The following is a 24,082-nucleotide window of genomic DNA, read 5'->3' on the forward strand; positions in this document are numbered from 1 at the left end:
TTCACTGAAACGCTGCAATATTACGACATTTGCCTGGATTTACAATTCCATGCTTGTCACATCCTGCCATGATGCCAATCTCAGAAAACCCAATACCTCTCATAAAAGAGCATGTATAATAGTGTAAGCCTGCGTCAGATCGAGGAAACTGTCAAAATAAACACACATTGCTCATCACCCAGAGCCCAGGAGGAGCGCCTTTGAAATCCTGATACAGACATTCTGACCTCCGCGACCTCGTATCTTTTGTGCTTCACCGCTAAGCTAATTAGCTGTGTCTCTATACGGCACACGTGTGGGCGAGGCTACACAAAAGCAGCTGAATTATTCAGAATCTCCAAAGCCAGTACTTTTAATGCATTCTCCTTTTTCCATGTTGTTCTATATATTAATATAGTCTGAAGCAACCTTTTGGAGCCGTGTACCCCCTGAAGCTTTGGGTGACCAGTCGTGTACCCCCAAATTTGATGCGATGGAATACATTGTGACTTTTTTCCCCAAAAAATTATCGTCCAACATACCACAGTTTGGGAACCCCTGGTCTAAAGCTATAGATACTTTATCATGCATTTTTGTGAGGTTAAGATAAAACAATATGCTTTGAAAGAGGTCATTCTAAGGCAGTTTATTTAGCAGTAAACCTTAACATTTACCTCACGGTGGAAACATCCGATGGTCTAATGATGACACGTAGAAGCGCGGTCGTTTCCCCTTTTTGTGGAGGGAACAAGGCAAATTGGAGGCATGTATCTGTCAAGTTCCTGAAGCCGGCGGGATGGATTTGATTATCTGCCACTTTTGGACAGTCTGGAGTGTCGGGCTTAGACAGGCTGATCTTGTTGGGCAAAGCACAAGTGGAGACTTAATGAAAGTGTCTGCTTCAGTACAACTAATAGGGTCATTTAGAGTATGGGGGTACAGAGAACAACATGTGCAAAGACTATTTGTGCAGGGCTGTGGAAAAAACTCGAAATTGCATCTCAACTTTTGGTCAAACTGTTAATGTGGACCAGTCAATTCTGTGACGAAAACTTCTGTTGAAGAGCTCAAAGGAAAGGAAAGCTTTCATACTGTATTTTGCTTGGGTTAATTTAAATTCTACATCTTTTATTACATTATTTTTCTATATTCGTTAGTCTTTTTTATATGACGTAAACAATTGAGATTGATCGTTGTGAGTGAAAAAATACTTGGGGTGAAATCCTCTGGGTTAAATGCAAAATGCCGTTTGGGGAAACTATGTGTTTAAAATGACATTGTCATTGACATTTTCACAAATATAGTCATGTTTTGGTTGCGAAGAAGTGTTTATTTTCTTAAGCAATTCATTAGTATTTAGTTTTATCCCAATACTTATACCCAAATGAGTGTATTGAGAATAGGGTTCGGCGATATTGACAAAAAAGAATAACTAAATTTAGATTGCTTTGTCGCTCCAAAATATTTGTAAATTTATACAGTAGTTTCATTTATACTTTGCATACATAGGCTCATTGACTTGCCTTGTGTATGAAATGTGTGGTATAAAAAAGTTGCCTTGCCTGTATTGCCCACCTCTAACTGAGAATCAGTATAAGATGTTTATGATGTGTGTGTCACAGGCAGAATATATGCATAGGCTTTGTCACAGAGTAAGGGTGCGATCATAAAATCCTCTGTTAAGGGCATCAAACAGGTACACTTGTGGACACATTTGTTATTCAGTAAATTTCATCATCCGTCTTCAGCCACTTCACATCCGTCACGTCAGTTAAACCCTACTTTTTAATTACTAAAGTTAAAATCTAAATTTGTTGCTGGGTTTTAGGTTCATATTTCCCTTCTCTGTAAATCAGTTCGCCATTAGGGCTGTGGCTCCCATTCTTTCCTCTGCAGGCCCTATTTGTTACACCTTGTCACATAAGGCCGACAATTTCAACCCATTTTCCCTATTATATGTATTAACCCGGCAAAAACATAGCCTGTTATTTACCCACTATCTGCCTCATTCTCCCCTGATTGCCCCTGACAAACAGCGGACACCCACCGCAGTCAAACAGCCATGATAGCACAGTTAACCTCATCGCCTCTGCTTCCCCACACACACACACACACATACACACACACACACACACGCTATTCCCTCTAAATAAAGCTATTAATGTGCTGCGGGTCGCCTCGGAACGCCCGGCCTGGCCACCTGTGTAATTACCGGGGGAACCGGTAGATGCGGCAGCCATGTGTTCAGACACGGATGTGAAAGAGAAGCGCGTGAAATTGTTGGCTAACTAGCTGCAACTCAGTCCTTCAGGTTTTTGGATTTTGTTATTTTTCCTACAACAGAAAAACAGGGGGGAAAAATTCTGTTTACTGTTTTGTTTGCAAATTTGATAGCAATGGAAAAAATCATAGCATGTTAACATACAGTAGATGCAAAATAGGGATGGTTTACATGGGCGATCCACTTACAGAAGCCATGCTAACGCTAGGTTAATGCTCCTGAAGCACCAGTTTATTCAAGTTAGTGAATAAAGTGAATGGCATGAGATGTATCTGCAGACCTAAAATAACTCTGCACATTTGCTCATATCATAGCAATAAGAGAAAGCGTGTGAAATTGCTTACAGGCGGCCTCGTAGGTGCAGATGTGGGAATTAGCGAGCGTTTTTCTGACAGCCTTTTGTGCATTGTGGCTTTGTTCCATCTCTGATTGCTATAAGTGATCGGAGGAGTAGAAAGAAGCAGCGGTGTGGAGGTGGAGGTGTGGAGGAGGGCCATATTAATGTGCCGAGCTTACCCATGAGAGTGCATGTGGATAACAAGATCACAAAGATGATTTCCATTGTTCAAATTCTTAAGATTTTAATATTACACAAAGCGGGGATTCCAAGCAGTTATGACATCGCAATCCCGATCTCCACAACCGCTCATAGTTCTGAATATGTTGCATGAGTCACACATTTCTTTTCCATAATAAACCAGTAATTAACAGCCATCAAACTTTTTACAGGGATCACTGCCGTCTCAAAAACTGTAATTCAGATATAACTTTGTGATTCAATCCACTTAACCTCCGGATCTGTCTTCCCACTCCAAATACGTCAGTCCGACCTCCTGTTTGCTTTTATCAGCGTTCGTTTCATCACTCTCTCATTACTCATTTAGGTCTTTTTTCCCCCCATTTGATCTATCTGACACGCACCACTGTTACTTAGCCTTTGATTCGCCTTAGAAGTCCCACTAGACGATTCAAGCTATCAGGTGATGTTTCTTTTGATTTGGCGCCAACAACTCTCTTATCTTATTACTTCACAGGGTGTAGAGAAAAAAGAGAAGAAAAAAAAACACGTCGGCAAATTTAATCCTTATGTAGGCAGATTTATCCTATAAGAAGGCAAGTAGGTTTGAATGTAATGAGATGGCCAGGTCAAATAATCATAATCGAATCGAAATAGCGATGTGCTTTTTTGTCATAATGATCAAGGTTTAAGCCAGGGATAAAGAAGCAATTATGTGGTTATTTGTTATGGGTTTCCTGAGTCGAGACTGGGTTGAGATGCATTGGAGAATAGCACCAAGGACAGCTCCACGTGCAGACTTCTGGGATTGATTGAATGGGTGCGACTTTAACTATTTAAACTTGTTCTTGAGAATCGCTTTGTCTTAGGGCGTTTTCACACAGGCACTAGTTGGGGTTGACCTAAAGGTGGGTGTGATGTGAATGTGGCCGACCTCTGGTGAACTATTCTCGCTTTGACGCCTCCTTTTTTGCGTGAAGAAAGAACGTGCTGCTTGAGGGTGTTTGGATCACTGCTCTGACGAGGCAAAATGGATCCACTTTAAATCATCAAGGTACGTCTCTCTTTCCCGTTTTTTCCTTTCTACTGCAGTGAAACTTTCCTCTTCAGGAGTCGATTTAAGAGCATTTCTCCTCGCTTTGCGTCTGACTGTGTGTAATCACGAGGGAAAGGAGTGACTGTGTAAAACCGGGAAGTGTGCACGTAAGTGTGTGCGTGTCGGTGCATTGACAGGTGATACCTGATGTCATGGGAATAAGTTTGATGATCAGCTGATCGTTGTTACGTGACTGACGGTGCGATGTTTGGTTTCTGCTAGCAAGCCGGAGGTAACCCGGAAAGAAGTACAGCATCGCAGTGCTCCGGCCGGTTTCCTGTGCTTATTGCCATATTTGGAATCCATATGTTGCATGATCGGCGACAGAGATGACACTGTAATCCAGATATGGTCATTTTCTTTCAAGGAGACATGTCCTCAGAGCCGTCGGAACAGTTTATGGTGGTGGGGGGTGCTGAACAATATGACTGCCCCAAAAACGCCTTTTTAATGCTTATTTCCTTTTCCTATTTGTGTTGCTTGCAATGCAAAAACTATCCACCAGGCGGTGCTGCAGCACCCTCAGCACCCTATCTTGCAATTGCGGCAAAAGACGGGAGAAATATATAGATACATGCGCAGACGTTACAAAGCTTTTTAACCATATCTCCACTTAAAAAGCTCCCACAGACGCCACACTTTCCAGTCTTTTACTTAATATTTTGAAGGGGTTTTCAGAAGGATTTTTTAAAGATCAAATTCTCAGCCTGATTAATTGAACTTCAAAAAAAAAATAATAATAATAATTTAAAGATTAAATCACTCACAAATAGCCTTTTTATAATCTAAACAGGATATCTAAAGTCCCCTCAGATGAAATAAAAACAAACCTTTGTAACTAATATATCAACACATAAAACCATGCATTTAAACCTTGCTGCATTCATTATTTAGATGTTGTCGCTGAAAATATAGACAATTTTGGCTATTTTTATGCATTTAATGAACTTGCAATATGTTTTTTTCTCCGGTGAAAGTCAGTAATTTGCAGCAAAAGTTTCAAAGTTTTCATTGATCTCTAAAAGTGGACCTGTCATGCATATGGAACTTTAGAATAGACTTGGGTGCCTCAGCTTTGATATTTTCAGTTTTGTAACAGTCCGAGGATTACTCAAAACTGTGTGAATGTTGGGAAATATAACTCCAGGTCTGTCTTTGATGAGGGAACAACATTAAAGCAGGGTTTAAACCTCAAGAAAGTCGATTTTGCATGATATGTCCACTTTAAGGCCTTTGGCGGATGACCCAATCTTCCTTCTTTGTGATGTAAATGATGAGCTGCACAATACCTTTTCCTTGTGATGTGGGGCCCTTGGTTTGTTTTTTGTGAGGAATGTGTGCTCAGACTGTGGCATTTTGTCTTTATGGAAGTCAAAACTGCAAAATCAATCAAAATATGCCTCATTATATACATATTTTTTACAATGGTTTATCTTCAAACACCACGTTTTTATAAAAGTGCATGAAACAACAAGTCAAAGTTATATGATTGCCCAGAATATGTTCCGTGCAAGACTGTGACTCAGAAGGCATTTAGTCGAGGGGAGTGTCATTCGGTCTTTTAGCTGAAGTGCCGCTAATTTCAGCTTTTTGTGCAGGTTAGTTCAACACGTACTTCAGGTTCTCTATGTGCGCACAAAAGCTGTCAACCTCTGAAAATGATCTCCACTCGAAACTGCCAGAACCAAGTGTACCGCACACATCAAGTGAACAAAGACGTTTCAGTTTTACACACAATGCAACCTCTAATAACTTCAGTGGGACTCAATTATTGCCCCCTTTTCAGATTTCAGATGACTGCTGTTATTATATTATATATTATATTAGCCACTAATGATATAACATAATGATTCTTTGAAGAATATGTACCAGAAAAGATGATTTCCCACAGTTTTCTTGACCCACTTTAGTTCATCTTGTCCTGGCCTGAGGAACTTCACTATTATAAACTTTCTCTTAAATTCTCGTTACTCATCTTTTGAAAGCTCTTGCAACAAAATAAAGCAACATTGCCAAATTGTTGTCACAAAATTAGGTAACAAAATATCGGTAAAGCATAAAGCCTCAATCTATTGCAATCTATTGTAAACTCCACAGCAGCAGAGCCTGGTCATAGTTCAGTGAAAGTGGACTAAGAATCAGACGAGGGCCATGCCATGGGGCCGGTCTGAGTGCATTTCAAACAAGTCCAAGTCGAGAATAGTTTGTCAATTCATAAACATGTACAATTAAGCAACAAAATAGCTGCAAATGTGCCATTTGTTTGTTTTATTGTTGCCTTTCATGATTTTTAGCCAAAGCATTTTTGCGGGATGGAGAGGCATATGGCCCTTAGTCTGCCCACCTCTGTTCTGCTTGCTTACTGTATTTCACTTCTACTTTGCTAAAACCATGCACTATTACTTTTGCGTTGGTTTTTTCATCGATACCCGGCCCTACTTTCTATCATAAGTCATTTCCCTTACTGCCAGTGGAAGGTGCTCTCAGCAACACACATAATCCCAAAGAGAGCAGTCCACTTTACAACATGCCGTGAACAATAAAGTATTGTAACAGAGGCATGTAAAAGAGGGTGCTTTGGGTGTTTTTAGTGGAGTACATGCTCCATGTTAACCATCTATTTCACTTTAGGGGCATTCCATTCCTGTGCACTCCCGAAGACTTTTACAATATTCCTGTTTCTCAATGTTTTTCAATTCACCCTGAACACTCTAGCGCTGCTTCATTAGACATTTTCACCTGGCTAATCCTTTTCATGCTCTCCCCCTTTTACAGACTCCAACATCAACTTGCTCATTATTCGGGTGCATAATTGCGAATGTGCAAAGTTGATTTAACAGATAGAAGGCCATTACAGAAAACACTTCCTTTCACTTTTTCTAATGGGGCTGTCCTTCAGGAAGCCGAGCGCGCTAAGTTCACCCGAGGATTTGAAAGCAGCCGAACAATAAAAAGCCAAGTAAAAATAAATTGGATTTGTCCCGAGCGCGTCGGGCCCTGTACAGACAGTCTATTGTAGATGGGAGTGAGAAAGAGTACACTTTCATCTGTTTAAATGATTCAGCGCAGGTCGGACCTTAACACGCAAGGCTCTCAAGGCGCCTGGAAGAAAAGTTAGTCCTGAGTTCACCTTCCCGTCCACACTTTTGGTCCAACTTTTAAGCTGTGTGTTGGGAAAGGGAGGACATCTTTTCCTGGGAATGGAATTCCACAAGTTAGTACACAGACTCAGAGAGAACATGCAAACTCCACAAGGCTTCAAATAGCCTGGGAATCAAACCCGTGAACCATCGGTAGTTGAGTGGTTAAGGCTTTAGTGGAAAACTGTTCTAACCTCACCACCTTGGGTTCGAATCCCAACAATTTGCTGAAGCTCTCTCCCTGTTTTCAGAACCTTTCACTCTGTAGAATAAAGCAAAGTAATCTCCGGTCTTCTGGTCAGTGGTTAAACACCTAAACCAGTGGTTTCCAACCTTTTTTGCCTCGCGTACCCCTTGAGTCATGGATTTATACTCTGAGTACCCCGTACCTTGAGGATTTTGCCAATATTATTACAAAGTAACCAACTAAATTAACATTATACAGTATTTAACAGTGTCTTGTGTTCACAATTAAACAAAAATACTCAAACTCATACTCAAAATCAAACCATTTACTGAACAACATAATTTAAACTGACTGTCCTTTGAAATTCATATTGAAATTCTATTCAGTTTCACCTACTTTTTATATCTGAAATAAAGTACCCCCTGCTAAGTGCTCAAGTACCCCCGTACCCCTGGTTGGGAAACACTGATCTAACCAACCAATATAAGCTACCAATAAAAGCTAACATTTGATCTTTCTTTCAAATTAAAATAAAAAAAATCTTCTCTCAAGATGCATGTATTAAAATAATCACTGTCGTTAATTTGAAATAGCTACCAGTCGTCCAGAAGTCGCCATTTGTACGAGTTTGGTCTAAATCACCTGGACAGATTTACTCCTAATAACCAGTGCGGATGACGACTTAACCCTTCGCTACGATGGGAAACTCCTGTACGACTGAGAGCTTACTCAAACGAATAGCTGCCGGGGCCATCCATTCTTTTCATAATCTTCTGAAACTCATCTCTTCTCGCTCTATTATCCAAGTGTGTGACATAGAATGAAAATGACAGCACAACACCAACACAGATCTACGTATGTCATGTCTGTGGAAGATGAAGGGAACCATTCATCAAACCTCAGCCTCTTCCGACGTCCCAGCAACCATCCCATGACGAGCTCCGGCTCCCCAATCTCTCGCTACAACGACTTCTTCAAATTGTATTTTTTCCCTCCTCCTGCCACCATCGCAACCTCTGCTCTCCATGGGTCAAACTCCCCAGCTCAGTTCTAACGCCATCTTCTCTCCCCATCCATATAAAAAACGCATAGACCTGCGCACTGAAAATTGCCTCTGCAAAGCTGGCTAAACGCTTTGAGATAGCTATATAGGCTCGCAAAGCTCTTCATTCGATCGTGGCATTTTGACTTTTAAGATTCGTCTTGGCTGTTTACGAATTTCCGAGACGTGCTTCAAGTTTACAACATGCTTTTTTTTCCCCCCCTGCTTTGCATCTTTTCTGTTTTTTTTTTCTCCCCGCGGTGAGATAAGCAATGTTTCCCAGACGGCAACGGGAAATTCTCGCGGTGTAGCCAGGCAAGAATGTGGGCGGCTGGTATCTCTAGGGTGACAGATGATTAGGAGATGTAAAGGCGCTCGCGAGGCCTCGTGGGGGAAAATGGCGGGCTCCGCAGTCGGCTGTCGGCCCACTTAATGCAAGCTCGCTCTCCCTGGGATTCTGAAAGACGCTGGTAGACTTGGAGGCATTGAAATGGTTGATGGAAGCGCATAGGATGAAATGCCTGAAGGTAGTTATGGGACTTACTTTGCGTTTGACATGAGTAGGAGATGTAAGAAACTGATTTAGTCTGTTGCGTAATCATTGATTTGGATGGTTGAAGACAAGACACAAATGTACACAGGAAGAAATGGTCAATATCAGTTTTACTTTCCATTATGGGTACTTTACATGTAATATCTGTGAAACCAAACTGAAGGACGAAACTAATTAAATTCCACTGCTTGAAAAAGTCACGACTGGCTTATAAGTAATCGTACACTGATTGAATAGCTCTTACCTTTCTTTTTTCCGGATTTCATTTGTGATCAGAGTGTGAATCACTTCAGGGTGAAGAGCATGACCATATTTTGAAGTCTCTAAAGACTTTCTACTATTATAAAAATTGTAGCAACTTGGAATTACACCTTGCCCTTTTATTTTTACGAATAAGCTACAAATTTAGTTGATTGACCTTGAATCTTTCTACATGGAGGCGTTACAGTAGCCTATTGTTCATTCCCCACAGTGAGTGATGGTAAAAAGTTGCCACAGGGCTAACTGATGGAAACAAGATTTGCCATTGCCTGCCAATCTGCGCCAGCAATGCTTATTTATTGCTTTTATATATTTCCAGAAACCTACTCCAAGGTCACAGCTTCCCAAAGCCCTGCCTTTTTTCTGCCTTTACCCAACAATGTTCCCTTTAAATTACCCCACAGTCTTACAAATCCTCCAAATGCGACGGACCAGCACCGGCAGATTGGAAACGTGAATACAGCAGTCTACTCATTACAAAGACTTTGTGGTTAGCCTGTTCCTTTGTCACATTCACTTACCCAGACGGATTGGACTGTCCCTCCCAGAAGACCTCACCTCCACCTCCGTGGCGCGCCTGGAGCTCTGTTCCACCAATCACTGGGCAGTGCCGAAGTCAAAGGACAAAAAAGTCGGATTAAACCCGCCCAGAGACAAATGGACCACTCCAACGCTGATATTACATGTCATGGAAGCTCATTTATGTACATTGAGCAGATGGAGTTGCAGTAGGTCTTTGTCGACACATGTTGTCGTGGAACCCAGAGATGGGTATAGTTTAGGTTGTGCAATTGTGATAGTTATTCTCTTTGTTGCCTCTAACAGGGTGCATTAAAATTCAACATGGGAGCCAGATATCAAAAGGTTTTTTTACAAAAATGTATGTAAAGACAGATCCTCTGCCATGTGGGTTCTCGACCCCTCACTTGTTCAAGCCAACCCCCAATATTTTTGATATTTCTGCGTATTTGACCTTTAGTGACCCAGCGAGTGTGTGAGTGGTAAGTATGGGCATGAGCATTTTCCATCACAGTGGTCTCTAGGACGCTCCAGGATCAGTTATTTGGAAGGTTTTCTCTGCTGACGGACCCTCAACAGAAAACCTACAAAACAGCTGATCCTGGAGTGTTGTCGAGACCACTCTGATGGAAGGTCAAATACATATCAATATCAACCATTGTTTGCATAAGAAGTTGCATAATGCACCTTTAATGTTTAAGTTAAGTTATACTAATGGGCCGATCCTCAATGCCGCTGGGGCATCCTGTAGGAGCAGCGAGAAATCCACCTTATATTCCCTAACACAAAACTCTTGCTAAGTTGCAAGTAACCATCCATGTTCTTTGTTAGCAACTGCAACGTGTAACCAGCACTGATTAGTGTTTATGTGACTGTAAACTCCTTTCTACAGTCTGGAAATGTACATTTATGTGCAAGGGTTTGCGAGAGGTAGAAATCCGTTGAGGCGCCGCAGCTCTCAGTTTAAATCTACCTTCCTCCGTCTGTCACTTCTTAAGAATGGAAGGCATATGGTAAAGGTTCATTAATATCTTCGGACCCTTTTCAGACGAAGTTCCGAATCAAAGCTCTTCTTCTTATCTTGACCAATCAGCCCGTGTTCCTAATGTCATAACTTATACATTGCCTTCTCTGTCACCCCCACCGAGCCCTTCATGTGGTTGTCTAAATATGTGTCTCTTGATCATAAGAACGTTATGGCCCGGCGTGAAATGCCCCGCGGTAGTCAGGGAGTCTGTTCCCAGCAGGAGGCCCGCGACGCACCGGAGAACAGGTTCTGAGGTCTTTGAAGTCAGCGCCCTCTCAGCCGTGTCAGGTGATAAAAGCGCTACTATGCCTTTTACTTTTGGTCTACAGACAAAAAAAAAAATACTGAGAATGTATGGCATTGTGGCGGCGAATGAGATTTTTTTTAAACGTCTAGTAGAATATTTTAGATTATACAGAAGTTTTGTTGATGAAGTCGGTGAAACTTTGCACAGATGCTTTTTACATAGACATCTATTGTTGCGCAGTGTAGGTGGGTGAACTCATGTGGAGGTTGTAAAGTTGAAATGAAATAAAAAAGCAGTGGATAATTCACCAGCTCATCTTTCTACATTAAAAAGGCATTAAAATCGATCTGAAATGGCTCCTGCTAAAGTATTGCACTTTAACAAACTGCTGTAATCATTTACATCTATATCAGAACAAAGGGAGCTGTACAAAATGGGATTTTGTGAGTTTTGTGTCAGATCACAGACTAACAGTGTCGCTCTGTGACACTGTTAAAAGATAGTTGGTGCAAATGTGTCGTTATTTGGAGTAAACGTCCTATTATATGCTTTACTGAGACTTTGTCAAACTACTTTAAAAAGCCCTAGCAGTATAACCTAAGTAATGATAGGTCTTAAAAACCTCCCTTAAGTTATGTTGTTGTAAAATGTTGGCCAGCAAAGTGCGTACGACCCACTTCTACTGCTGCAGTGAAACGGGCAGGAATAAGTGCAGACGGACTTTTCTTTTCTTGGCTCAGAATGCCAAACTTATTTAGCATATTTTTTATCCGAAAAAGTTTGCATTTGAGGTTATATCAGATTTTTCTGATGATTTTTCTTCGTTTACATCCGCCTTCAAAGCCTTTCCCTTGTTGCTACGAAATCACCCATTCCGTCTACAGCAGGGGTCTCAAACTCATTTGGACCGGGGGCCAAAAATGCGAACCCAGTGTTGGTCGGGGGCCGCAACAGACGAAGCCTTTTATATTAAGTCAATTATGATTTAGCAACTTTTTATTGTTTGCTATAATATAACTTAAAATAGACTGTACATTACCTATCTGCACATTTTTAAGCTTCCAGAGGTTTCCAATCAGCCAAACATTTGCTGAGCTTCTAGATTTGAAATTACAGACTTAGACAATTAGTTTTTTGTAATTAATCCCATTTTGGCTCTGGGCATCAGTGAATGATCTTTCAGGAGTCAGGTCCAGTTTCTGTCTGTGAGCCTTTTAAAGAAATGCAAAATGTACAAATGTCATTTTAATTTAATGTTGAAAAGCACAACCAGGGACTGGAGCTGATCATGAGCACCAGCAAAAGCATCAGCTTCAAACTTGTTTTGCTCTGTGTTAATTTTCACCCTGTCATATAATAAACACATCGATGAATGTGTGGACTTGGACACTTTTCCAGACTCTGGTGTGTCTGAGATCAGCCCAGTGAGATTCACCTCATGTAAATAATGTGGAGTCACTGACCTCTGACCTTTTTCTGACCGACAGTCAGAACTGATGGGGCTTATATTTTTTACTGTCAATGTTGCTGTCATTATTTGCAGTATTTTAATACATTTCCATATTCTCTATTTTTAATGTAACTATGGGTCATGTGTTCCCACATGTGTCCTTAATAAAGATTAAATTCATTGACCTGATAATGTAGCTCTGAGAGAGAGATGGAGAGAAAAGGCTCCTCACTTTACTGTTGTGACGCTTTTAAACACTATGCAATGCAATGTGTTCGCTTTGCAATGTCCTAATGCTGGGTTACACATAGACACGATGCGTTACGAATGCCACGAATCCACATTCGTGGCCCAGGATCACGAATGTGAGTGGAATTGGTAGAGGTTTCACGCGCCGCCACGAACTGTTGCTGCGTGTTGTGATTAATGGCACGAATTATTACGCACTGTCACGAATATGCCTCCTGCACAGCTGCGTGCGGTGGCACGCTGCTGCGGGCTGTTGCGGGTTATTGGGAATTGTCGCGTTCTGTCAAAAAATCTGTCAAGAATTGGGCGAATGTGGACGAGATCTCCTGCCGCGCACACCGGGTTGGAGGCGGAGCAGGGACGTCTCGCTCCGCCGTGCTCTCCCTGACTCGTTGGGCTCTCGCCAAATCGGGATAAACAAAAAGTGAATTGACCATCAGCGTCGGGCTTGTCCATAAACTGAAGAATGGCAATAGTTTTTCAGTCTATGGGACAGTCACACCAGTTCAACCCCGCTCCTGTCAATGTGTAACACGGGCAAACGCATCAACAAACGCACGCGCTTCATGTCAGATAAGTCCGTGCAACAGCCGCACAGGCTGACTTTACTCCACAGAATAAACATAAAAACACTACACTCACTGTGCACTCGATCTTCTGAGGATCCGTCGTAGAACTTGCTGCTCTTAAACCTCTTTATCCATGATTCTCACGTGTCTGGTCAGTCATCAGCTCCAGTTGGAAAAACTTTATAATCCACAAACACAGGCCTGTCTTCACCTGCCCCGCGCCCACCGCCGCTTGTTTTACGTGTCTAAGGTTGTAAATAAGCCTTAACTTATCCATGGTGTAGCTGCTGGAACCACGCGCTGTTGTTTTGGTCAGTGGAGGCAGCGTGGGAGATGCATTCAGGGACAGCGGCGCATCTCCCTTTCCCTGTCTGATGTTTACATTCTCGCGTCCGCAGCAGAGTTGGCGCTACCGCGCGGTGCCTCATGGGAAATGTAGTTCTAACGTGTTTAATGTGATTTACCGGCGGGCCGCATATAATATAAATAAGTAATTATCTCGCGGGCCGCAAAAAATTACCTCGCGGGCCGCATTTGGCCCGCGGGCCGCATGTCTGAGACGCCTGGTCTACAGTGTTCGGCAGCTCTTTACGACCTCACCCACACAAGTATGAATAATAGGTCTGCACACAACACCAACATCTTTTTCATAATTTCTGTGATAATTGATTGCACTTGAGCGTGCACTTTGGAGTACAAACACCTTTTAGTCATATTCCTCAGTAGAGCCTATCATTACCAAGTTTGTGGCTAATCTCACGACTAGAGGAACTCGGTGCCTATATTTAATCACCGAGTTGGGATCAGTAATTAAACTTCAGGCAAAATTCCATGGTATAAGTTTACTGCCTGTTGAGACCTTTAAAAGAAGGCCAGATCATATTTACACCATAAACCCTCAATAAAAAAAATAAGTTGGATTTGGGCAAGTTTTATGTAACAAATTCAATCCCCGACGCGTCTGGAAAGTCATCGGGCCTCGCGGGCGTTGATGAAAGTGTCATCTTCTAGATAAATGTCCACGCTCTGCGCCCTTGCCGCTTGTATCCAGTGGGACACTGGTGTGAGTTGTAACGTGGAGGTGGTTGATGATGCCTTTAGGTGCCCCTGCAGAGGAGGGGTTTCCAGTGGGGAGCAGTGTCTAAAGGCAAGCTGAGCCACATTAAAGCATCAGGTCTGTTTGATCTCAGTGAGGCGAAGGAAGGAGGGAGACTGCACTGAGGGAACAGGGAGCGGTCAATAGTATCAATGTGTTCAGGGTATGTGAGTAGTTTATGATTTGGACAACAGATCAGTGCTATTTAATGGCTGTGCGTTGTCCATAAGGATGCAACTTATGTGTATGACTCAAGAGGAAGCAAGATCTTTTGGTAGTTTTGGTTTACTTTGACCTGTTGGTTTCATGTATTTACAGTGCTCATTTCTAACTGTTCATCAATATGCATTGTCCCTATCAAATAAATAAAAAATAAATAAAAAAAATGTGTCCAAACAGCGCAGCAGAAATAAATGTTCCACTGCGAGATAAGATGTTCATAAAAGTTTTAAGAGTATTAGAGATTTGACATGGGTTACAAGGTTGCAACATGGGATTAAGTCATTGCTTGATGGAGTTCAGGAGATTGTAAATCCTGCTAGTTTTTGGAGACTGTAGACGGTATGCCGGTCAAAGCACAGCAACAGCATGAAGTCAACTGAAGCCAAATGAGTGGCAATTACACATTGTTATTTGACACTCAGTCCACAACATTGGGGTCCTGTTTGGAAAGGAAATGATGTACTGTAATTTCCATTCCAGTCGGTTCAGTAACTCTACGTGCCCAAAGGATGAGATCAGCTGACGACCTGAACATCCTGAGTGACCAGGTTATTCCATCAATGGATTTCTTCTTCCCTCACGGCACAGGCATATTCCAAGATGTCAATGCCAGGATTCATCAGGCTCACACTGTTAAAGATTGAGATGGATCGGCCACCACAGATGTTAGTCCACTGAGAATCTTTTTGCTGGAGAAGCCTTTGCGCGGTGGTCTCACTCTCCTATCATCAATACAAGATCTTGAAGAAAAATGACCACAACACTGGCTCTCTTGCCATTGCAGAAGCTTATAGATACAATGCCACATACATTTCTGACCTTGCAATCAACACGGTAGTACCATCCTACACATTTCACTCTTATGTGTATAACATACTGTGTAACATTGTCATCTGTGTAACTTTTTGAAAAATGTTCTTTTATGACACCTGATCCTCCAAAAACTACCGTGCCATCTCCGGTAAAGGAGACATTGTGAATATGGACTTTTTTACTGCCAACTCCATCAGTTCTGATTTTTTTTTAAAAAGGGAACTTCAGCCCACAGGAGCGCCCAGGGCCATATGTCGGTGTGTTATCTCAGTCAGCCAATGGCCACAGTGCAACACACCAGTGATCGTCATGAGGGGTGACAGGACTAGGCCAGTGACTCCACAAACTCTTAAACTCAATGCGAGCAGCTTCATATTGGGGGCATCATGTTGCTCTAAATCTGTGTCATTCTGAAAATGACTGTCTAATTGTTTAAGGGCACAATCACAATGTTTTCTAGTTCCATAACAGATTGTGTTTTTTTGTGATGGTTTGAGCCGTCTTCCTGAAGTGTCCTCCCAGTCGCACCTGTGGACACATAGATTTGGAGATGGCCTGTCAGAGCGTCTCCTCGTGGGCGTGAGTGTGCGGAGAGATAAGCGTGCTCCAGTGGCTTGGTGCTCTTCAAGTGATGAGAGGCCATACTCAAGTGTCCTTACCAGGACATGAATCACCGCGCCCTGGCCCGATGCCTGCTCAGTCCCCTGCTCCACGGGGAGGCACTTCCACATGGATTTATTCTTTTTTGTACAATGCCATACTTCTGCCAAATCAAAAGGCAAATAACTACATTCTCTACATTACACATACATGGGGGATTATCCTATTGTGCATGTTTCTCAAGCAGTGGTCAATGTTGAGGTTTTTAGCTGGTTGTCTCCATTAATAGTTTTAACGTTAGATTAAAAACAGATCAAACCCTTTACGTTTTCTCATCTTGCGTGCCATAGTTGTTCAGGAAATCACTTCAGTGGCACGGCTACCCTCGATTTTCCCACGTGTATTTGTTCATAGATATTGACATGTTACGTATTCATGTGTAGCACAAAAAGTGATCCAAATATGGTAATTTCTTTTCGGGAGCGGCAAAAAAAGAAGGCAGTGATGTACATCCACATGGGCAGATGTTACATAACTTAGGGTCCGTTTTCTCAAAATTAGGTTCTTCTATACGCTCTTGCAACAACAGTAGCTTCTACAGACTCCAGTCATTCCAGTCTTGGACTTAACAATATTTTGAAGGTTTTTTCAGAAGGACTTTTCAATATCTAATTCATAGCCTGATCACTGATAACTAGCTTGTTCAAAAACTAAGCAAGATCCATTGTCCCTTCTGAAAATCACATTTTTTTGTAACTAATATACATATCAACAAAACTAGTTCAATCCACTTTTACGCATTAAAGAAACAGGACACCGGTTTTCCATACTGAGATGTGTTCTTACCTGAGGTTAGACGAGTTAATGTGAGTTAATGTCTGGTCTTTATGCGTGTGCTCAGTCATGCAAAAACACCAACTATACTTGGATTAAATAGGGAAAACGTGGAAAAGCTTGGTCGCTTCTAACTTCACCCCCTTTATATCAGTAATCTACACCAGAGATTTCAATTCGATATCTATAAATTGTTGTGTTTTCCCACCAGTGTCTCGCCGTAAGCCATTGGTCTATCTTAAAAGGTCCCGCCGCAAACTCTTATAATGCTATTTCATACGGTCTTACCCACAGCCCTGATCTGTCACTGTTCACACCTGAGCGCCTTTGACTCTATGGCCATTTATGTCACAGTAAAAATAATTATAGCCAACATTTGTACCATTTGTGGTTGAAAATGTCAGGAGCGCCCAGGCCCTCAGGCTTTCCACAGCGGCGAATGTACTGCTTCACTAAAGGTCGACACACTGGTTGATACTCTTATTATACTGTTAGTGTTTATGGCCTGTTCGCTGGGGTGGAGTTGGATCTATTACCGGAGTGAAATCTGCTGCTATATTTCCATTTGTTAGCATTTTTTTTTAGCACTTTGTAGCTGATTTAGTGCTCACTCTTTACATACGTAGATTTATGGGATCATTTCCGACAACAACAACAGGCGGCGCTAGAGGGATAAAGTGTGCAGAGATGACTTTTGTTAGTGATTTCACCGTGCGATTAGAAATGATTGAACTTAGACGTGAGAAGCCTGGTAGTTTGTGAGTAGAACATGTGGTCACCAAATAACGAAAATGAAATACAAGCAACCATTTTGTTACAGCCGTTTTTATTGGTGACAAAGACCTTTTCCATTTGTATTATTTATTTGACCATCTTCATCACGCCCCATCTTTGTGTTTGGAGTTTTATGATGGACTATTTTTCTCTTGTGACACAGCAACATAAAGAAGGCTACATAGATTTTGAACGACTTGTCCAAGATCACTGACCAAATGGCTGACATTGTGTTGTTGATGTTGTGTGTTGCCAAAGACACCTTCACTGCCATTTTCTGGGGTCACTCGCGGTTCACCTATTCAGAAGTGCTAAAAACCTTCCAACACTCCTTCCCCCTGTCTCCGCACGCTGTCAACAACCACATTATCCCGAGCTCCCGTCACCCATAAACGTAACCCTTTCTCTAAAGACACTATATTACCCTATAGGCCATTGCCCCGTCCATTCCGCACAATCTTAGCTGCGCAGATGACCATGACGCTTTTGTCCGGCATCCACCTGGGGCCCTCGGCGGGTTTTATCATTCAGGAACATGGCCTGTGCCGAGAAAAGAAGGCGAAATTTAGAGCGAGAAAAACGGTGTGGTCTGGAGGAGATAGGGCCGCAGTGGAGCGGAATGGTCATTTTTAGCCGTCTGTCCTCGCCAAGCCGAGCGGGTATTCTGCGGCCTGTCCGTGTGTGAAGCAGATGGGGACAAGCTGCTGGACCGAAGCGGTGCACGTAATGGGTGGAATAGGAGGGATGAGCCGGGGCATTACGACCACAGAAAGTTGTCGTCACGCTTCCATTTTGACTCTTACTTGATCTTACTTGTTGAACACCCGGTCCATCCCAATGATATTCACATCAGCTTTAGCCACAGCAAATCAGCGCTAACGGCAACCCTAGTATTTTAACCCTCGGCAGGGCCATTACCTCGTGCGTCGTGAATCATCCCTGGCTGCGCGCTCACTGAGAGAAGGGCGGGCGCATCGGCTGTTACGATCGCCGACGACCCCCATTGCTGACCCCGCAGTCACACATTTGGCTTGTACCTGCTGATGGGCTAATGGCTCCACTGAGTGATGCGCGGGCAAGAGGCGACAATGTCTAATAACTCAACTCCATCATGTGCGCAGCGACGGACGCCCTTCTCAATATGAATCGGCCTGTTTTGAGTTTGCTGTTTGGTGGTCAAGGTCCAAACAAGGGGTCGGAAAGTTCCGGGAAGGCCTAAACAACGAGCGAGGCGCGATGCATTTGTTTGGCAGAGGTAGAGACGTCAGCGAAGTAATGAGGCGTACCTTGAAGTAGGGATGTCGCAATTCTGAATTTTGGGTGAAGGTTGTTCATGATTATCGAAATGAAGGAAGAAAGTGCGCAAACTGGTGTGAATGTTTTCTAAAGATATTCTATAATTAGATGCTCTGATCTGTTGTGACCTAAACAAATGAACGAATCAGCTGATGTCCATCCACTGTCCATCTTTATAATACCATTAACTTTTTTCGTTCACAGTGATTGCCGAGGTAAGATGGTAGACGAAAAAATATTTTGGACTGCTCTATATAGGCAGACGTGTTCAGGCTTAATTACTTTTCTGGGAGATTATCTGGGGTTAGACCTGGCTCCCCATATCCTATGATTCGCTTTGAGTCCCTGAAAAGATTATGATAACAAATGATTGGATTTTTCACTCCTTATTCTCTCTCTGTACTCTGTGGTGGTAATCAACATCTGTATGGGATAACAACCAAACAAGCACCAAAAAGCTTTTTTAATGATTAAGGTCCAGATGTTGCACAGTAAGGGTCATTTACCTCTCATTTACATGGGCTTACTCTTGCTCTTGAGCCCCCGTCTTGATAAACGAGCCCCCTAGTTGCAGAGGCCTAAAGTTATATCCCAGACCTCTTCTCTTTTGTAAGTTTGTTGCTTCATCGCGTTGGCGGCGCTCGGGTTTTGACGTACGAGGACATTAAATGTGGATCAGCACCTGTCGGCTCGCTCAGACGCCGCGCCTCTTGTTGGTTTTCTGAAGCGTGTCGCTTAGAATACAATTCCACCCGTGGCGTTTGTCTCTGTCATCCTCTCACGCTCGTGTTCACCTTTCGCTTCACTTCTTTGCCCGGTGTTTTACGGTGCATCTGCTGGAAATGTAACATTCATTTCTGCCGCCATCTTGCATTGCTCAAAAAAGAAGAAAAAAGTTGTTTCCTGTCATGATTAATATCAAAATTATTGTTTTCAAAGTTTCCCTTGGCTTGGTTGTACGGTCGGTCGTCCCGGTTCATTTATGTTGGGGCAGGTTTCCTGATCTAGCGGTGATACTTACTTTACTTTATGAACTACTTTACAGTTCATGATGTGGCTCTCCCTCTTGCAACGAGCCGAAATGGCTGATTTGAGATTTTCTTGCAGTGCTTGTTCTTATTTGTCTGGCTCCTTTTCACATTCCTTCTGGTGTTCTTTCTTGCGTGTGCTGAATAGTCTCCCAGTCTCGCCCACATATACATATTCGTTGCATTTGCAGTAGAAGAAGTAGAAGATCTTTATGTATATAGAGCTTTTCACAGACATAGTCACAAAGCACTTTACATGAGACCACTCCGTACGTAAACTACGTTTTGTAGCTTCAATTTCCCCTGGGGGAGACTGTTGCGACTGCACACGTCTGCGCCAACGGACCCTCTGACCACCACCATACAGTCACTCACATCATTCATCCTGGCCTATTGTACATGTTTTTAGTGGTAGGGGAAACCGGAGTACCTACGCAGACACGGGGAGAACATGCAGACTCCAAACTCCAGGTGGGAATCGAACCCTGGACCTTCTAGCTGTGAAGCAAGAGTGCTAACCACTGCGCTACCGTGCCGCAGTATTGGTGTTGAAAACCATGAATATATACCTGGCTCCATCCATTATTTCCAAAGTTTTTTTTTTTTAAATATAGACAGTTTTAATGCTTAAAATGCCTTTTTTTTCTTTAAACAGCAAAAGTTTCAAATTGATATCGATAAATTAAATGTGTTTTCCTCACTACTGTATTCACCGGCAGTGTCTCTCCTTGTCATCCAAAACCTATTGCAGGTTTTGGATGATTTGAGTCCAAACCTCACCCATGGTAATTGTGCCAAGCCATTATACCAAAAAATATGAGCCAGTCTTTAGAGCAGCTCTTTTTCAATGAACAGATTGATCTCCCTTTGCAGAGACATAAAATCCCGTCTCTTTGTGTGCTGCTAATGGCTGTTAATTAGTCACTCTCTTCCAGTTATTGCACTTGCACAATTGTGTGTCCCAAAGTGTGGTCACGCTTCGTCACTGTATGAGGGATTTTATCAAAGGAGCAACTGGGGATACAGCCATGATTAAAGTGTCATTAGTGGATTGTTTTCACTGTCAACTCATTTTTCTAAAACAATTTTTATTTCAAAGATTGTTTTAATTTTTTTTCGTTGATGTTTGATTCTTGACTTTTGGATAATTGTGGTGTGTTTTGTAGTGAGTTTTTTTTTACATCTCTCAAAACCTCATCTGGACATTTTCTCGTTTTGCGATTTTTCACAGATGTTTGTGGATTTCTTCACAAATTTGGCTTGGAATCGGGCTAAAGTCAGTTTGTTCAATCAATTAATTCATCCATCAACGCGATCGGCGGAAACACTCAATGTCTTTACACTTAATGAATTCAGATGTTTCACTTAATAGCTGTCAGAAAATATTCATGCTCTTTCCATAACTTCATATAGTACCACCATCAACATTAAAATTAAACTTAAAGCCTTGAAAGGCATCGCTGACATTTTCAAACTACAAACTTTGTAAGGCTGAAAGGCTGTTGGATGGAAGCGTCCCAGATGATGATGATGATGTTTGTCATGAGTCACTCTGATCATTTTTAGTTCATTCCTGACCCAGTCTAAACATTTCAGCAATAGCGGTCGGGTTTTTCACTTTTCTCACATTAGCCATGTCTCTGAGCACTAAACATCTTGTACTTCTGGACACTTCGGGTCATTTACAGCTGCTGAAAATGACCACATTGGAAGATAGCAATTTCCTGGAGGTTCTAGGCTTGATTGAAGTCCTTGACCGTCACTTTGGATTTAGTCCTGCGACATCCTACTGACCAGTCTTTTCCCTCCCATTTTGTGTGAAGATAGCTGCATGATAATTCTGCACTCTTCAGAGTAGCGATGTACTTCGGCCACACTTCTCTCATTACAAACATCGTCATCACTAGGGACACTTCAGTCCAACAATATGGTAGAAAAAAACAGGTTATCGTTTGCAGTATCGCTTTTTGCAGTCTCAGCGATGCGATTACTGGTATGGAAGAAGTGTCAGTATTATTCACGAGCAAAACTTTGAATGTGGGAGTAGGAACAAATGCCATTCCTTTTCCAAATGCTGTGGGTTTTGGTAACCTCGGTTTGCGGATTTTGTATCGCACGGGATTTGAAGGGGTTTTGAAGGATGCAATTAGCAAGAGTAACACTTTATTTTACAGCACCCTTGATACATTGTACCTAGCTAAATTTAGTACAATGTAATGTGCTCTGTAACAATGTGTAATAACTCGTACCTATGGGTTAGATGTATTAAGGCATCAAGATACTGTAAATGAAGTTATGACTTAGCAATTTAGCGCCTAAAGTTTTCAGTTATTTCAAAATTGCCCCGAAAAGGTCAAAGTTCCGTCAACAGGATGAATCAGCATCTGGCTTCGCTTGGCTGCACTACATTACATTTTTGCCTCTTCTTGCTCCACGTCTCATCGGCTCCTCTCTGTTTCAAAGTCATTACTCCTAGTTAATCTCCAATAGCTCCGGCCCGTTCTGTTAATCGAAAGGGCATTCCGTTCCAAAAGGAGCCCTGCTATTAACTTGTCATCGTAATTCACACCGTACAGTAGATCTACACGCAGCAACCCCCCCCCCCCTCCCAAATTAACCTTATTAGTGACAGTATGTCCGCAATTAATCCAGCCCACCTTCTGTCGCTTTCATTTTAGGGGAGAAATCTAATGTAGCAGTTTGCCTAATGCTCCCATGATGCAAACTAAGATAATCAATCTTTGGACACTTTCCCTTTTATGCGTAGATCAAGGAAAGGGGTGGCATCCTGCATTATTCAGACAAAAAACAACAACTTTTGGACACCTTGCTCTCTGTATTTTATATACTGTACAGAAATGTAGAAAAAATCCTTGCCGCAAACAGTATTTCGCCCCACATTTTCACCCCCCCCCCCCCCCTTTTTTTTTTTTTTACCAACCTCTTCAATCCGTCACTACTCAATTTCTCCCCTCTCTCCTCCTGCTAACAGTGCCATCAGCTCCTCCGCTTACTGTCGGGCTAAACACAGTGTCTGGAGAGTAGAGAGCCAAATGAAAACGCCTTTACCCACCACCGAGAAGCAGTCCTCTCCTGTCAACCCTCTCCTCCAAACGCCCAAGTGCACTCTGAGAAAGCACTCCGGCAGCGTTCTCGTGTGTGTGTGTGTGTGTGTGTGTGTGTGACAGCGCTCGATGTCCCACTGCGCAAAGAAGTAGTAAATCCTGCTGTTGTTGGCCTACGCTGACGTGCTAGCTCATCATTCTCTTTCATCTACGACCCGGGCTTCTAGACTCCCCTCGTGGCGAAAGCACACGGCTGAAAACTGCAGCTCGTGACGTACTTTCGTGCCGAGGGTGCGTTGGAGTGCGGACGACAGGGCTAAGTAAGGACCATCAAAATAGGGTTGAATTATGGATGCTGTTTTTAGGCAGGGGTGGGAATCTCCGGGTACCTCACGATCGCATGTGACACGCGATACATGGCTCACGTCAACACTCACCTCACCATACACCGATGCTGCAAATTTACAATTGAATGCACTTAATAACCTACGATCTCTCTATTCTCAGCAAAACATATGCAATCCTTTCCTTATATCCTTTCCATTTATCATGTTGCTGCTTTATAAACAACTGCATGCTTTAATCATTGTATTACGGTTCTAGACTTGCAAAACCATACTTAACAATATTGGTAAATGGTCGTAAATAAAAGCAAATCATGTTGGTACGGCACCATTTATTTGCCAGCATGCTGTCTGCTAAAAATGAAAGCTTTGGCGGGTGCTCCAATCCTAGTGTTCACGCTTTTACTCACTCTTTACTGTCTTTTCCTCGCATTATTAAAAAAAAAAAAAAGTACATCATATTGCATGGTGCCCACTGCGGGTTTAATGCCTTGGCAGTGGTCTGGGTTCTCTTGGGGCCTTTCTTTTATAACAAGTATTCTTTTGAACAGCTAAAACAGAATCCCAGCTCACAATATTCTCCCTTCCACCCACAGAAAGAACTCCCCAACTCCTTCGTGCTTCTAAAGCTGTCAGATTTAGAGATTGCGCGGCGCTTCATGGCTGGCCCAAGGCTGTTTTTTTTTTGTTTTGTTTCTTTCTCAGTTGTAGCGGTGGCAGGTAGTGCTGCTCCCTGCACCCTCTGCAAAACCGCAATATGTTTTATAGCTCTTAAAACGCACTTTAGGGGGCACTTTGACAAAGTAAGATGCCCATATTTTCTTGTTCATTCCATCTGCGACACTATAAAGACATGCTCTGTTTAGGGCGGATGTTTGCGATAGTGATCAGAT

General features: G+C 42.5%; 1 protein-coding gene across 6 annotated transcripts in view; it reads left to right on the forward strand.

Moving 5' to 3' along the window:
• The window catches only part of sorcs2 (sortilin-related VPS10 domain containing receptor 2), a 259,751-nt gene that overhangs the window by 124,218 nt on the left and 111,451 nt on the right, over positions 1-24,082 (forward strand). The gene's annotated exons all lie outside the window — the stretch shown is intronic.

This window comes from Gobius niger (genome assembly GCF_951799975.1).
Source record: "Gobius niger genome assembly, chromosome: 21".
Taxonomy (NCBI): Eukaryota; Metazoa; Chordata; class Actinopteri; order Gobiiformes; family Gobiidae; genus Gobius; species Gobius niger.